At 49.2% G+C, this 13,803-nt stretch overlaps 1 protein-coding gene across 4 annotated transcripts in view; it reads left to right on the top strand.

Annotated features, from left to right (window-relative positions):
- The window catches only part of ZBTB7C (zinc finger and BTB domain containing 7C), a 359,497-nt gene that overhangs the window by 277,035 nt on the left and 68,659 nt on the right, over positions 1–13,803 (top strand). The window contains exon 1 of one of the 4 annotated variants that reach the window (XM_063959076.1): positions 2,975–3,026. The exons of the other annotated variants lie outside the window; for them this stretch is intronic. The gene's annotated coding sequence lies outside the window, so the exon portion shown is untranslated. Of the gene's footprint in view, positions 1–2,974; positions 3,027–13,803 lie in introns of those variants that run through there. 4 annotated transcript variants of the gene reach the window in all.

Raw genomic sequence — 13,803 nt, 5'->3', positions numbered from 1 at the left:
TCCTTGCTGTGCAGTAAGTTTCCCTGGCATTACACGCCCTCGCTGTGCAGTAAGTTTCCCTGGCATTACACGTCCTTGCTGTGCAGTAAGTTTCCCTGGCATTACACGTCCTTGCTGTGCAGTAAGTTTCCCTGGCATTACACGTCCTTGCTGTGCAGTAAGTTTCCCTGGCACCTTTGCCTGGTACAACAGACCCAGCCTGTCTGTACCTGCTGCACCCTCACCCAGTGTTAGATCAAACATTCTGACACTGTCTGTTTGCATTGTTGCACATATACTCCCTGCTCCCCCACACCCAATTTCTAAGAATATAACTCTCCTCTGGCCTGCCTTCCCCACCCTCGCTGCCAGTGACTCAGTAGTACATACACCCTGTGCGATATTTTCCCAAAACATCTGTTCCTTATTTAACTTGCAAAACACCAGGCTCTGATTTTTTCCCACCGAAGTCTAAATGATTACACGTCCCTTATAACCGGTGGGCACCATCCTTGCTTCTTATTTACAGTTGTGACACAGGCAGAGCTATTGCTGTCCTGACTTTATCAGAGTTTTTCCATTCGGCTCGGAGATCTGTGAGACGTTATGGATGAGAGCTGGGCAAAGTTTTCTGAATTTTATTTTAGAAAGGAAGTGAATCCACCCAGAGTGGGCTGTAGCTGAAATAGTATCCTCCAGGCTCTTCTTATTTTGGTTTATTTTGGCAGAGAGGGTTTGGGTCGGAGGGGTGGGGGGGTTGATGAGATGCTTCCTGTGGGCACAGGAACAGAGAGCGGGACTCTAATTGATGAGTAAGGGTATATGTGTTTTTAGAGGGGCGCTTGGCTAAGTTTGGTGTCCCGAGGAAGTGTCCGGTTCATTGGAGTTTAAAAAAAAATCATCCAAAAAGTTTTGTTTCTTTTTCCTGAATTCTAGTGGTGAGCCGCGGACTTCTACAATAGCTTAGTGATTCACCACATAGCAGCGGGCCTGGTGTCTCACTGATGCCTCCCATAGGACGGATGATGTGGATCATGTGACAGGTAGCCTCCCACAGCCAAGCGAACATTATACCAGGAAATTATCTTTTTGTATCAGCAAATGCAAAGAGGGTCCAAAATGCCAATTCGGGCCCTGGTCTATTGAAATATGTGGATGGTCATCCATTTTACATTGGTCTACAACTAATGGCTTAACTAGAGGTTTGGAGGACCCTGGCAAACTGTCACGGTGGGCCTCCATTTGATTTATATAAACCCTCAGGTCTACATGTGCAGCTGCAGCAGTGTAGGTACCAACGAAGCCAAACAGGGAACCGGCAGACGAGGAGGTAGCTGTACAGAAAGTGGTCAGAGGCACTCCCAGAGGACAGACACACCAACGGGCAGCCGCGGGGGTACCCACATGAACACCAGCCTTCACCGGCGGGTGGTCAGGCGGGCCCAGCAGGCAGCATCGATCGTCAGTGTGGTCGTGGCAGACAATGACCCGGGAGTACGGAAATCCAGGCGGCAGCTTCGGGCCTATCCAGACGCTGTAGCTCAGTGGGCCCCTGGCAGGGTCGAACTGGCCCACAGGTATACAGGGGAAATCTGCGGTGAGCCTCACTGCCTGTGGGCCCACCCCTTCCTCTAGGGCTCAGGATCCAGACTGTGCACTTTAATTATACATTCTACATATGTTACCTTATGCTGCACAGGACTGTGGTGTATTTTCTACAATGAATTGCTGTTACTAATATGGTAAATCATCATGCGTGCACTAGCAGTATTTACATATTTACCAAGGGGCCCAGATCATACACTCTCTACTGGTTAGCCAAACCTCTGTTTTGGGAGGCCACACCCCCTCTGGAGGCTTGCCACACCCCTAAGCATGGGACCCTACCCCTGGTTAGCCGGGCTGAACATTTTACCCCTTTTCACCCACTTAGGAGTTGATACCCTATAGTATCCCTGCTTAGCGTTTGGCTGCAAATAACTGTCACAGTTTCCAGGCCAACCAGCAGGTCACGTGTTCCTGATCACCCAGCAGGTGCACAGCAGGGACGTGCAGTCAGGGGAGGCAGTGCCTCCCCTGTGATTAATTATTAAAATAATATAAAGAAGATACTTATGACACATATTCTGTGTCATAAGTATGTTCTTTATTTAATTCTAATAATTTTCTGTGCTTATATGTGTTTGGGAGGCACTGATAGCAGTGCCTCCCAAACACAATGCAGACGGGACAGAGCGGGGGGCGGGGCCAAGCACTGGGCTTTAAAAGCCCATTAAAAAAAAGCGTAAAAGCGGCACTGAAAAAAGTGCCTCGCTGACAGGGACACCACCCCCATGTCAGCGAGGCACCTGTGATTGGACAGTGGATCCAGTGCTGGATCCGCTTGTCCAATCACCCAGACGCGGCGGGTCCCAGCGGTGAGTGTGTGCGGCTCTCCCCGTCCTCCTCCCGCTGACAGCAGCGGTGTGCGGCTCTCCCCCCGTCCTCCTCGGCTGGCTCCGTCCGGCCCATCTCTCCCTTCGTCCTCCTCCGTCCGCCCCGTCCTCTACCGCCCTCCCGCTGTCAGCGCGATTTGCGGCTCTCCCCCGACCTCCGGGTGTACGGTTCTCTCTCTGTTGGCTCCGTCCGCCCCGTCCTCCCCCCGTGTCTCCCTTCATCCTCCTCCGCCCTCCCGCTGTCAGCAGCAGTCTGCGGCTCTCCCCCGACCTCCTCCCGCTGACAGCAGCGGTGTACGGTTCTCCCCCCGTCCTTCTCCATTGGCTCCGGCTGGCTCCGTCCGCTCCGTCCTCCCCCCGTCTCTCCCTTCGTCCTCCTCCATCCGCCCCGTCCTCCTCCGCCCTCCCGCTGTCAGCAGCGGTTTGCGGCTCACCCCCGACCTCCTCCCACTCACAGCCAGCAGCAGGTTAGTCAGAGAGTCTCTCTCTCTCTCTCTCTCTCTCTCCTCTTTTCCCCCCTCCTGTGGATTGAAGTTTAATGTTAATTCTTTTACAGGTACCGGCCTTATTGGATTCTACTGGACAAGTGGACGTGACCGGCGTGGGATGTAGGTAAGTAATCTGTCTCTCATTTTTACAGGTATCGGCCCTATTGGATTCTACTGGACAATTGGACGTGACCGGCGTGGGATGTAGGTAAGTATGTGTGAGTGTGTAAGTGTGATGTAATAAATTTTTACTGTCACGGTGTGTGTGTGTTGTGTTTTTATTTGGGTATTTTTTGTTGTTGTAGAACTACAGGTACCAGCGGGCCCATTATTTCCCTGCATGCTGGTACTTGAGGTTCTCCAAGTACCAGCAAGCAGGGGAGGCTTGCTGGGCCTTGTAGTTCCACAACAAAAAACAATATTCTTTTTTTAACACTCTTATGGCTATCAGCCTCCCATCCACCGCCCATGGATGGGGGGGGACAGCCTCGGGCTTCACCCCTGGCCCTTGGGTGCTTGGAGGGGGGGACCCCTTCATCTAAGGGGTCCCCACTCCAGGGAACCCCGGCCAGGGGTGACTAGTTGGGGGGGTAATGCCACGGCCGCAGGGACCTACATAAATGTGTCCCCCGGCTGTGGCATTATGTCCCTGGCTAGTGGAGCCCGGTGCTGGTTTTAAAAATACGGGGGACCCCTACGTCTTTTGTCCCCCGTATTTTTGGAACCAGGACCGGACTAAGAGCCCGGTGCTGGTTGTCTAAATACGGGGAACCCCTGTCCAATTTTTCCCCCAGTATTTAAACAACCAGGACTGGCTCAAAGAGCCCGAGGCTGGTTATACTTAGGAGGGGGGACCTCACACAATTTTTTTTTACATTTTTTTAACCCATTCAGCCCCTTCTCCATTAAGTTAATGGAAGCCCAGGACAACAGAATTGCATTTATGTTCTCCTCCCACTCCCTTCCCAAACACAAATTTTTTTTTCTATAAAAATGTACAATATATCTCAAGTATGATGAGCAGGCAGGCAGCGGGCATTGGCGGCATTAGTGGCGGAGGGCTGGGTCAGTTGATTGTGGGCAAGTTTATAAGCCATTGGCGGTGGGAGCGGGCATCGGCTCAGGGGCAGTAGCGGGCATTGGCTCGGTGGTGGTAGGGGTCATCGGCAGGATTCGGCGGGCATTATGGCTGTAGTGCCTCACCAGCCACTAACCTCACCGCACGCCACTGGTGCACAGGGAGAGTTCACCAACTGTCACATTTTCAAATAGCTCAACGGTGATGCATTGTAATTGGCTGGTGGCCATTTTGCCACATAACCCTGAAACGAAGCAACCAATTACAATGCCAATATAAATATAATTCTGCAAATCTACGGACCAAGAACTTTAATTTGATATATGATGTTCCCTGCTCAGATAACGACATCATAGAAATGTGTCACTCATAAAAATCGCCCTTACGCTATTAATATATAGATAATAATTAATTATAAGTGGAAAAATATTTTGCAGTCTGAAGTAAATTAAGAATGCAAAGCTTTATAACTTAAAGAACAAGTAAAGCCACTATTTCACATTAGCATATATCTAAGGCTGTGAACTGAATACTATACGTATAACTATAACTTGAGTATTTCTACTTATCTACATACATTTGTTCCCTATGTGCTTTTACCCCTCTGCACCAGGAGGCTTTGTAAGGAAGGAGGTTCTTCTAGAACACAGCAGACATAATATGGGGTAAATTTCTTTAAAAGTTGTTTAAACTGGAGAGAGGTTGCCCATAGCAACCAATCAGGTTGTACTTATTCATCTAGTTTGAAGATAATTGATGTCGACAGTCTGGCTGCCTCCTCCGGTAGAAGGCAGCCAGGTCGGCTCAGCAGGGGGCGTGGCACGGCAAAGGGTGATGTAACGGGGAGGAGCAGAGGGCGTGGCCATGAGGATGCGTCATCGTGGCCCCGCATCCGCTACACTATGCTGAGATTATCGGCATAGTGGGGTAGGGGGCAGGATCACGATGACACGAATTGCGTCATCAGCACCCACGCTGCGGGCAAAGCTGTTTCTAGGCAATTTGGCTCCCAGTGCGAGATTTAAAAATGCGCCCTCTCCCCCATTGCCATAAAAAAATGCACCCCCCCCCCCCCAGCATAAATATAAAAAATAAAGAATTTGCGTGCGCGCTCACGGAAAGGGGGCGTGGTCCTGTTAAAATGGGTGTGGTCTCATTAAAATGGGCGTGCCCCCTGCACCATATTATACCACACACTGCAATGCCCTTGATACATTAAATCCCCATTTTACACATTACGGCAGGCAAGTATCCCCATTTTACACATTACGGCAGGTAAGTGTCCCCATTTTACACATTACGGCAGGCAATAGTCCCCATTTTACACATTACAGCAGGCAAGTATCCCCATTTTACACATTACAGCAGGCAAGAGTCCCCATTTCTCTAACGTCCTAGTGGATGCTGGGGACTCAGTAAGGACCATGGGGAATAGACGGGCTCCGCAGGAGACATGTGGACTTTAAGAAAGAATTTAAATTCTGGTGTGCTCTGGCTCCTCCCTCTATGTCCCTCCCCCAGTTTGAATCTGTGCCCGGACGAGCTGGGTGCTGTTCAGTGAGCTCTCCTGAGCTTGCTGTAAGAAAGTATTTTGTTAGGTTTTTTATTTTCAGGGAGCTCTGCTGGCAACAGACTCCCTGCATCGTGGGACAGAGGGGAGAGAAGCAGCCCTACTCTCTGAAGATAGGTCCTGCTTCTTAGGCTACTGGACACCATTAGCTCCAGAGGGATCGTACACAGGATCTCACCCTCGTCGTCCGATCCCAGAGCCTCGCCGCCGTCCCCCTCGCAGAGCCGGAAAACAGAAGCCGGGTGAGCATAAGAAGCAAGAAGACTTCGAAATCGGCGGCAGAAGACTCCAGTCTTCACTGAGGTAGCGCACAGCACTGCAGCTGTGCGCCATTGCTCCCACACACACCTCACATACTCCGGTCACTGTAAGGGTGCAGGGCGCAGGGGGGGGGGGGGGGGGGGGCGCCCTGGGCAGCAATTGGGACCTCTTTGGCAAAACTTTAGCATATATACAGTTGGGCACTGTATATATGTATGAGCCCCCGCCAAGAAAATTTATATTTAAGTGGGACAGAAGCCCGCCGTCGAGGGGGCGGGGCTTCTTCCTCAGCACTCACCAGCGCCATGTTTTTCTCCACAGCACAGCTGAGAGGAAGCTCCCCAGCCTCTCCCCTGCAGATACACGGTAGAAGAGGGTAAAAAGAGAGGAGGGGCACATAATTAGGCGCAAAAATCAATATAAACAGCAGCTACTGGGTCAACATTAAGTTACTGTGTTATTCCTGGGTTAATAGCGCTGGGGTGTGTGCTGGCATACTCTCTCTCTGTCTCTCCAAAGGGCCTTGTGGGGGAATTGTCTTCAGATGAGCATTCCCTGTGTGTGTGGTGTGTCGGTACGTGTGTGTCGACATGTCTGAGGTAAAAGGCTCCCCTAAGGAGGAGATGGAGCAAATATGTGTGTGAGGGGTGTCTCCGTCGACAACGCTGACACCTGTTTGGATATGTGTAATTAAGTGCTAAGGTGAATTTATTGCACAAAAGATTAGAGAACAGACAGGGAATCTACCCTTGTCTGTCCCTATGTCGCAGAGACCTTCAGAGTCTCTCAATGCTCACTATCCAAAATAATAGACACTGATATCGACACGGAGTCTGACTCCAGTGTCGACTACGATAATGCAAAGTTACAGCCAAAATGGCAGGAAAGTATTCAATATATGAATATTGTAATAAAAGATGATTTGCATATCACTGATGACTCATCTGTCCCTGACACAAGGGTACACATGTTTAAGGGGAAGAAAGCTGAGGTAAATTTCCCTCCTCTCATGATGAAAAAGAGCGGGAATCTCCAGACAAGAGACTGCAGTTTCCCACAAAGAATTCTCAGGGAGTATCCTTCCCCTACTAGGGCCAGGATACGATGGGAATCTTCCCCTAGGGTGTCACGTTTGCCCAAAAGGTAGCCCTGACTTAACAGCTATCCTCAGGGATCCTGCAGATAGCGTGCACATTCTGGTACACTACTCAGACCGGCGATTGTGTCGGCATGGGTTTATAGCGCTGTAGCAGCGTGGACAGGTACCTTATCAGCAGAGATTGAGACCCTAGTATGTATATATATTTATGTATATATATAGATATATATATTAAAGATGCTGTCTTAAGATATATATATATAAAACATGCCCAAAAAGGCATTAGTCTACTGGGTTCTAGAGTCAACGCTATGTCGATTTCTGCTTGACGTGTCCTGTAGATATGCAATGGACAGGTGATGCCGACTTAAGAGGCATATGGAAGGCTGAGGATTGTGTGGAGAAGGGATCTCGGACCTGATCTCCACAGCTATGGCTGGTCATTCTGATCTTTTGCCTTATATTCCTGCACAGCCTAGGAAAGCACGACATTATCAAATGCAGCTTTTCGATCACAAAGAAACAAGAAAGTCCGAGGTACGTCCTTTCTTGCCAGAGGCAGGGGCAGAGGAAAGAAGCTGCACAACACAGCTAGTTCCCAGGAACAGAAGTCCTCCCCGGCCTCTACAAAATCCACCGCATGTCGCTGGGGCTCCACAGGCGGAGCTAGGCCCGCTGGGGGCACGTCTTCGTAATTTCAGCCACAAGTGGGTTCACTCCCTGTTGGATCCCTGGGCAATATTGTGTCTCAGGGATACAAGCTGGACTTTGAGGAGATGCCCCCTCACAGACGGCCCTGCCGGCTTCCCCCCACGAGAGGGAAATAGTGTTAACTGCAATTCACAAATTGTATCTTCAACAGGTGGTGGTCAAGGTTCCCCTCCTTCAACAAGGAGGGGGTTATTATTCGACCATGTTGTAGTCCCGAAACCGGACGGTTCGGTCAGACCCATAATGAATTTAAAATCCCTGAACATATACCTGAAAGGGTTCAAGTTCAAAATGGAATCGCTAAGAGCGGTCATAGCAAGCCTGAAAGGGGGAGATTTTATATGTGTCTCTGGACATAAAGGATGCATACCTTCATGTCCCCGTTTATCCACCTCATCAGGCGTACCTCAGATTTGCGGTACAGGATTGTCATTACCAATTTCAGACATTGCCGTTTGGTCTCTCCACGGCCCCGAGAATCTTCACCAAGGTAATGGCGGAAATGATGGTGCTCCTGCAGAAGCAAGGTGTCACAATTATCCCATACTGGGACGATCTCCTCATAAAAGCGAGATCAAGAGAGCAGTTGTTGAACAGCGTATCACTTTCTCTGGAAGTGTAACGACAACACGGCTGGATTCTAAATATTCCAAAGTCGCAGTTGGTTCCTACGGCTCATCTGCCTTTCCTAGGCATGATTCTAGACAAAAGGGTTTATCTCCCGATAGAGAGAGCTCAGGAGCTCATGACACTGGTCAGGAACCTATTAAAACCAAAATAGGTGTCAGTGCATCACTGCACTCGAGTCCTGGGAAGGATGGTGGCATCATACGAGGCGATTCCCTTCGGCAGGTTCCATGCGAGGACCTTTCAATGGGACTTACTGGACAAGTGGTCCGGATCACATCTTCAGATGCATCGGTTAATCACGCTATCCCCCAGGGCCAGGGTGTCTCTCCTGTGGTGGCTGCAGAGTGCTCATCTTCTCGAGGGCCGCAGATTCGGCATTCAGGACTGGATCCTGGTGACCACGGATGCAAGCCTCCGAGGGTGGGGAGCAGTCACACAGGGAAAAAAGTTCCAAGCTCTGTGGGTAAGTCAGGAGACTTGCCTTCACATCAACATCCTGGAACTAAGGGCCGTATACAACGCCCTACGTCAAGCGGAGACCCTGCTTCGCGACCAACCGGTTCTGATTCAGTCAGAAGCCACCAGAATTCTTCGCTGGGCGGAGAATCACGTAAGCGCACTGTCAGCAGTGTTCATCCCGGGAGTGGACAACTGGGAAGCAGACTTCCTCAGCAGGCACGACCTCCACCCGGGAGAGTGGGGACTTCATCAAGAAGTCTTCACGCAGATTGCAAGTCGGTGGGAACTGCCACAGGTGGATATGATGGCATCCCGCCTCAACAAAAAGCTACAGAGGTATTGCGACAGGTCATGAGACCCTCAGGCGATAGCTGTGGACGCACTGGTGACACTGTGGGTGTTCCAGTCAGTCTATTTATTTCCTCCTCTTCCTCTCATACCCAAGGTGCTGAGGATAATAAGAAAAAGTGGAGTGAGAACAATCCTCATTGTTCCAGATTGGCCACGAAGGACCTGGTTTCCAGATCTGCAAGAAATGCTCACAGAGGACCCGTGGCCTCTTCCTCTAAGACAGGACCTGTTGCAACAGGGGCCCTGTCTGTTCCACGACTTACCGCGGCTGCGTTTGACGGCATGGCGGTTGAACGCCGGATCTTAGCAGAAAAGGGCATTCCGGACGAGGTCATTCCTACGCGGATAAAGGCTAGGAAGGACGTGACAGCTAAACATTATCACCGTATATGACGAAAATATGTTTCTTGGTGTGAGGCCAGGAATGCTCCTACAGAGGAATTCCAGCTGGGCCGTTTCCTTCACTTCCTACAGTCAGGAGTGAATTTGGGCCTAAAATTGGGTTCCATTAAGGTCCAGATTTCGGCCCTATCCATTTTCTTTCGAAAAGAGTTGGCTTCTCTACCAGAAGTTCAGACGTTTGTAAGGAAGTGCTGCATATTCAGCCTCCTCTTGTGCCTCCAGTGGCACCTTGGGATCTTAATGTGGTATTGAGTTTCCTGAAATCACACTGGTTTGAACCACTTAAAATGGTGGAGTTAAAATATCTCACGTGGAAAGTGGTCATGCTATTAGCCTTGGCTTCGGCTAGGCGTGTGTCAGAATTAGCGGCTTTGTCACATAAAAGCCCCTATCTGGTTTTCCATATGGATAGAGCAGAATTGCGGACCCGTCCACAATTTCTGTCAAAAGTGGTGTCATCTTTTCATATGAACCAACCTATTGTGGTGCCTGTGGCTACTCGTGACTTGGAGGATTCCGAGTTACTGGATGTGGTCAGGGCTTTGAAGGTTTATGTAGCCAGAACGGCTAGAGTCAGGAAAATGGAGTCACTGTTTATCCTGTATGCATCCAACAAGCTGGGTGCTCCTGCTTCAAAGCAAACTATTGCTCGCTGTATCTGTAACACGATTCAGCAGGCTCATTCTGCGGCTGGATTGCCGCTGCCAAAATCAGTTAAAGCCCATTCCACTAGGAAGGTGGGCTCTTCTTGGGCGGCTGCCCGAGGGGTCTCGGCATTACAACTATGCCGAGCTGCTACTTGGTCAGGTTCAAACACTTTTAAAAAGTTCTACAAGTTTGATACCCTGGCTGAGGAGGACCTATTGTTTGCTCAATCGGTGCTGCAGAGTCATCCGCACTCTCCCGCCCGTTTGGGAGCTTTGGTATAATCCCCATGGTCCTTACGGAGTCCCCAGCATCCACTAGGACGTTAGAGAAAATAAGATTTTACTTACCGGTAAATCTATTTCTCGTAGTCCGTAGTGGATGCTGGGCGCCCGTCCCAAGTGCGGACTTTTTCTGCAATACTTGTATATAGTTATTGCTGCAATAAGGGCTATGTTATTGTTGCATCAGGGTTGAACTGATGCTCTGTTGTTGTTCATACTGTTGACTGGGTAAGTTTATCACAAGTTATACGGTGTGATTGGTGTGACTGGTATGAGTCTTGCCCTGGATTTCCTAAATCCTTTCCTTGTACTGTCAGCTCTTCCGGGCACAGTTTCTCTAACTGAGGTCTGGAGGAGGGACATAGAGGGAGGAGCCAGAGCACACCAGAATCTAAATTCTTTCTTAAAGTGCCCATGTCTCCTGCGGAGCCCGTCTATTCCTCATGGTCCTTACGGAGTCCCTAGCATCCACTACGGACTACGAGAAATAGATTTACCGGTAAGTAAAATCTTATTTTTACACATTACGGCAGTCAGAGTCCCCTTCTACAAAGAAAGAGAGTGAGAGAGAGAAAGAGAACGTTATACTTACGTTTGCAGCGGTCATCCCGCTTCCCGCTCTTTGGCCCGTGCCGGCCTGCCTCTCCCTACTATTAGCTTGCTGGCAGGTGGCTCCCCCTCCTCCCCGTCATCAGTACTCCGCTCGAGGGGTGGAGTTTTTTGTAATGACGCGTTTGCGTCGTGATGTCACAATGCAAACGTGTCATTGCACGAAACTCCTCCCCCCGAGTGGAGTAGTATAGACGGGGAGGAGGGGGAGCAGCAAACTGAGCCACCTAGAGCCACGGTGGGTGCCCCGTGCAAATGCACACCTCGCCCGCCGCAAGAAACGGCTCTCGCTGCGGGTGATACTTGAGTGTTTCCACAGTATTGTTCGGTGGCTCGGCTGTCGGCCGGGAAACTTGCCAACGGGAGCGCCACCCAATTTTTAGGAGCCTCCGGGCCATTCTGGGAGAGTAGGTAAATATGAATAGATATAATTTGATTGGTTGCTAACTTGCTATGGGCAACATCTCCACTTCTCAAAAAACCTCACACTTTAGTAAATGTATCCCTATGACTGACACCATTGCAGACTTGTAGAACTTGAAAGTTTCCTATTTCCAATAGATATACATACACCACTGGTGATAGTCACTCCCACACATACGTGCCTACTCTTCCGGAATGTCAGGGAAACAAATGTATTTTGGAGAACTCTCCTGGACTCTTGACAGTAGTGCTCCCTCCTGGTTCTGCCAACTACCCCAGAGAACTGGCCGGTACGGGGGATTGATGATGTCATTCAGGGTGAATCACATCACTGTGGCCCCGCCTACCTGCGGCCTTAACAGCTGGTGGCGGGTCTGAGATGATGTGATGCATGGCACCGCATGCCCACTCCACCCACTTGGGCCTCCCCCACTGGCATAACCCCCGGCAGCCCAGGTAAAACATACAGTATGTTGCAACTTTGATGATTGCAGAATCTCCGTTCTCTCGCTGATGTCACCTCCCAACGTCACCTGTCATAAGTGCTGGAATTCCCCAGATGCCAAAGCATGTAGCCGAACACACTGTCAGGAAATGGCTACTTGTACACTATTAACCTCCCTGCTCACCATCATGTGAGTAAAACGCGGTGCATGGACAAATATGGCAAATGGGCTCTCAACGTGAGAGATAATACGACTGTAGACTGATCTGTGTGTGTTTGTGGTTTTTAGGGGATACCAGTGACATGCGGTGGGGTGAGGCAGGAGAGGCAGAGCCTTTCCTGTCATACTAACGTTTGTGCAATAGTTTTGACTGTATAAAGTATAGGAAAAGAATATGTTTGAAATATCTACTTTGCATTCTTCTAAGAATTTTTATAGTCAAAACTCTGGAGTAAAAAGTATATGGCAGGTGAGGCAGTGCCCCCCCTACCTATTCTGCACATCTCTGATCAACACTCACCAAATTTCCAGGAGTTTATACTGCTGCACCTGTGTATAACGCCCACATGTATATACCGCTGCACCTGTGTATAATGCCCATATGTATATACCGCTGCACCTGTGTATAATGCCCACATGTATATACTGCTGCACCTGTGTATAATGCCCACATGTATATACCGCTGCACCTGTGTATAATGCCCACATGTATATACCGCTGCACCTGTGTATAATGCCCACATGTATATACTGCTGCACCTGTGTATAATGCCCACATGTATATACCGCTGCACCTGTGTATAATGCCCACATGTATATACTGCTGCACCTGTGTATAATGCCCACATGTATATACTGCTGCACCTGTGTATAATGCCCACATGTATTTACTGCTGCACCTGTGTATAATGTCCACATGTATATACTGCTGCACCTGTGTATAATGCCCACATGTATATACCGCTGCACCTGTGTATAATGCCCACATGTATATACCGCTGCACCTGTGTATAATGCCCACATGTATATACTGCTGCACCTGTGTATAATGCCCACATGTATATACTGCTGCACCTGTGTATAATGCCCACATGTATATACTGCTGCACCTGTGTATAATGCCCACATGTATATACCGCTGCACCTGTGTATAATGCCCACATGTATATACTGCTGCACCTGTGTATAATGCCCACATATATATACTGCTGCACCTGTGTATAATGCCCACATGTATATACCGCTGCACCTGTGTATAATGCCCACATGTATATACCGCTGCACCTGTGTATAATGCCCACATGTATATACCGCTGCACCTGTGTATAATGCCCACATGTATATACTGCTGCACCTGTGTATAATGCCCACATGTATATACTGCTGCACCTGTGTATAAGCCCACATGTACCCTTTGGCTCATATATTGCGTGTAAATCTGGCTCTGGTGCTAGCCAGTGTTTCCTGAGCCATTTAGCTCACCGCACATCCCTGGGGTGTACCCATGTATTTTTACTTTGTTTTACTTTATGTGTCCCAATCACAACTGCTGGGGGAACTGTTCAATGTATAAATGTCCCTTTTTGTAAAAAAAAAATTTTCTTCAGATTGTTTCTGTTCTTCAAGTTCTCTTTCTTCCAGAATTGTATTGATACTTTTGATATATCTGAATGATTCTACTATACCACCATCTCCTTCTCTCCTGCAAGCTGCACATGTTCCTGGTAAATTTTGTTACATACTCAATGCATTAGTTTAGTTGTCCTTCTCTGGATTTATTCTGGTTGTCTTTTCTATTAATGTCATTTTAGAACGACTGTAGGAAATCCAGAACTGTACACAATACTCAAGAGGCCTAATTCAGCGCCAAACGCCGGCCGGACCGCCCCCTCCTGCCCAGCGACCGCCTCTGCCTGTCAATCAGGCAGAGGCG

Source organism: Pseudophryne corroboree, chromosome 1, assembly GCF_028390025.1.
Source record: "Pseudophryne corroboree isolate aPseCor3 chromosome 1, aPseCor3.hap2, whole genome shotgun sequence".
In the NCBI taxonomy this organism is placed as follows: Eukaryota; Metazoa; Chordata; class Amphibia; order Anura; family Myobatrachidae; genus Pseudophryne; species Pseudophryne corroboree.
Note: the sequence above shows the minus strand (reverse complement) of the source record. Positions and strands in the feature narration are given on the sequence as shown.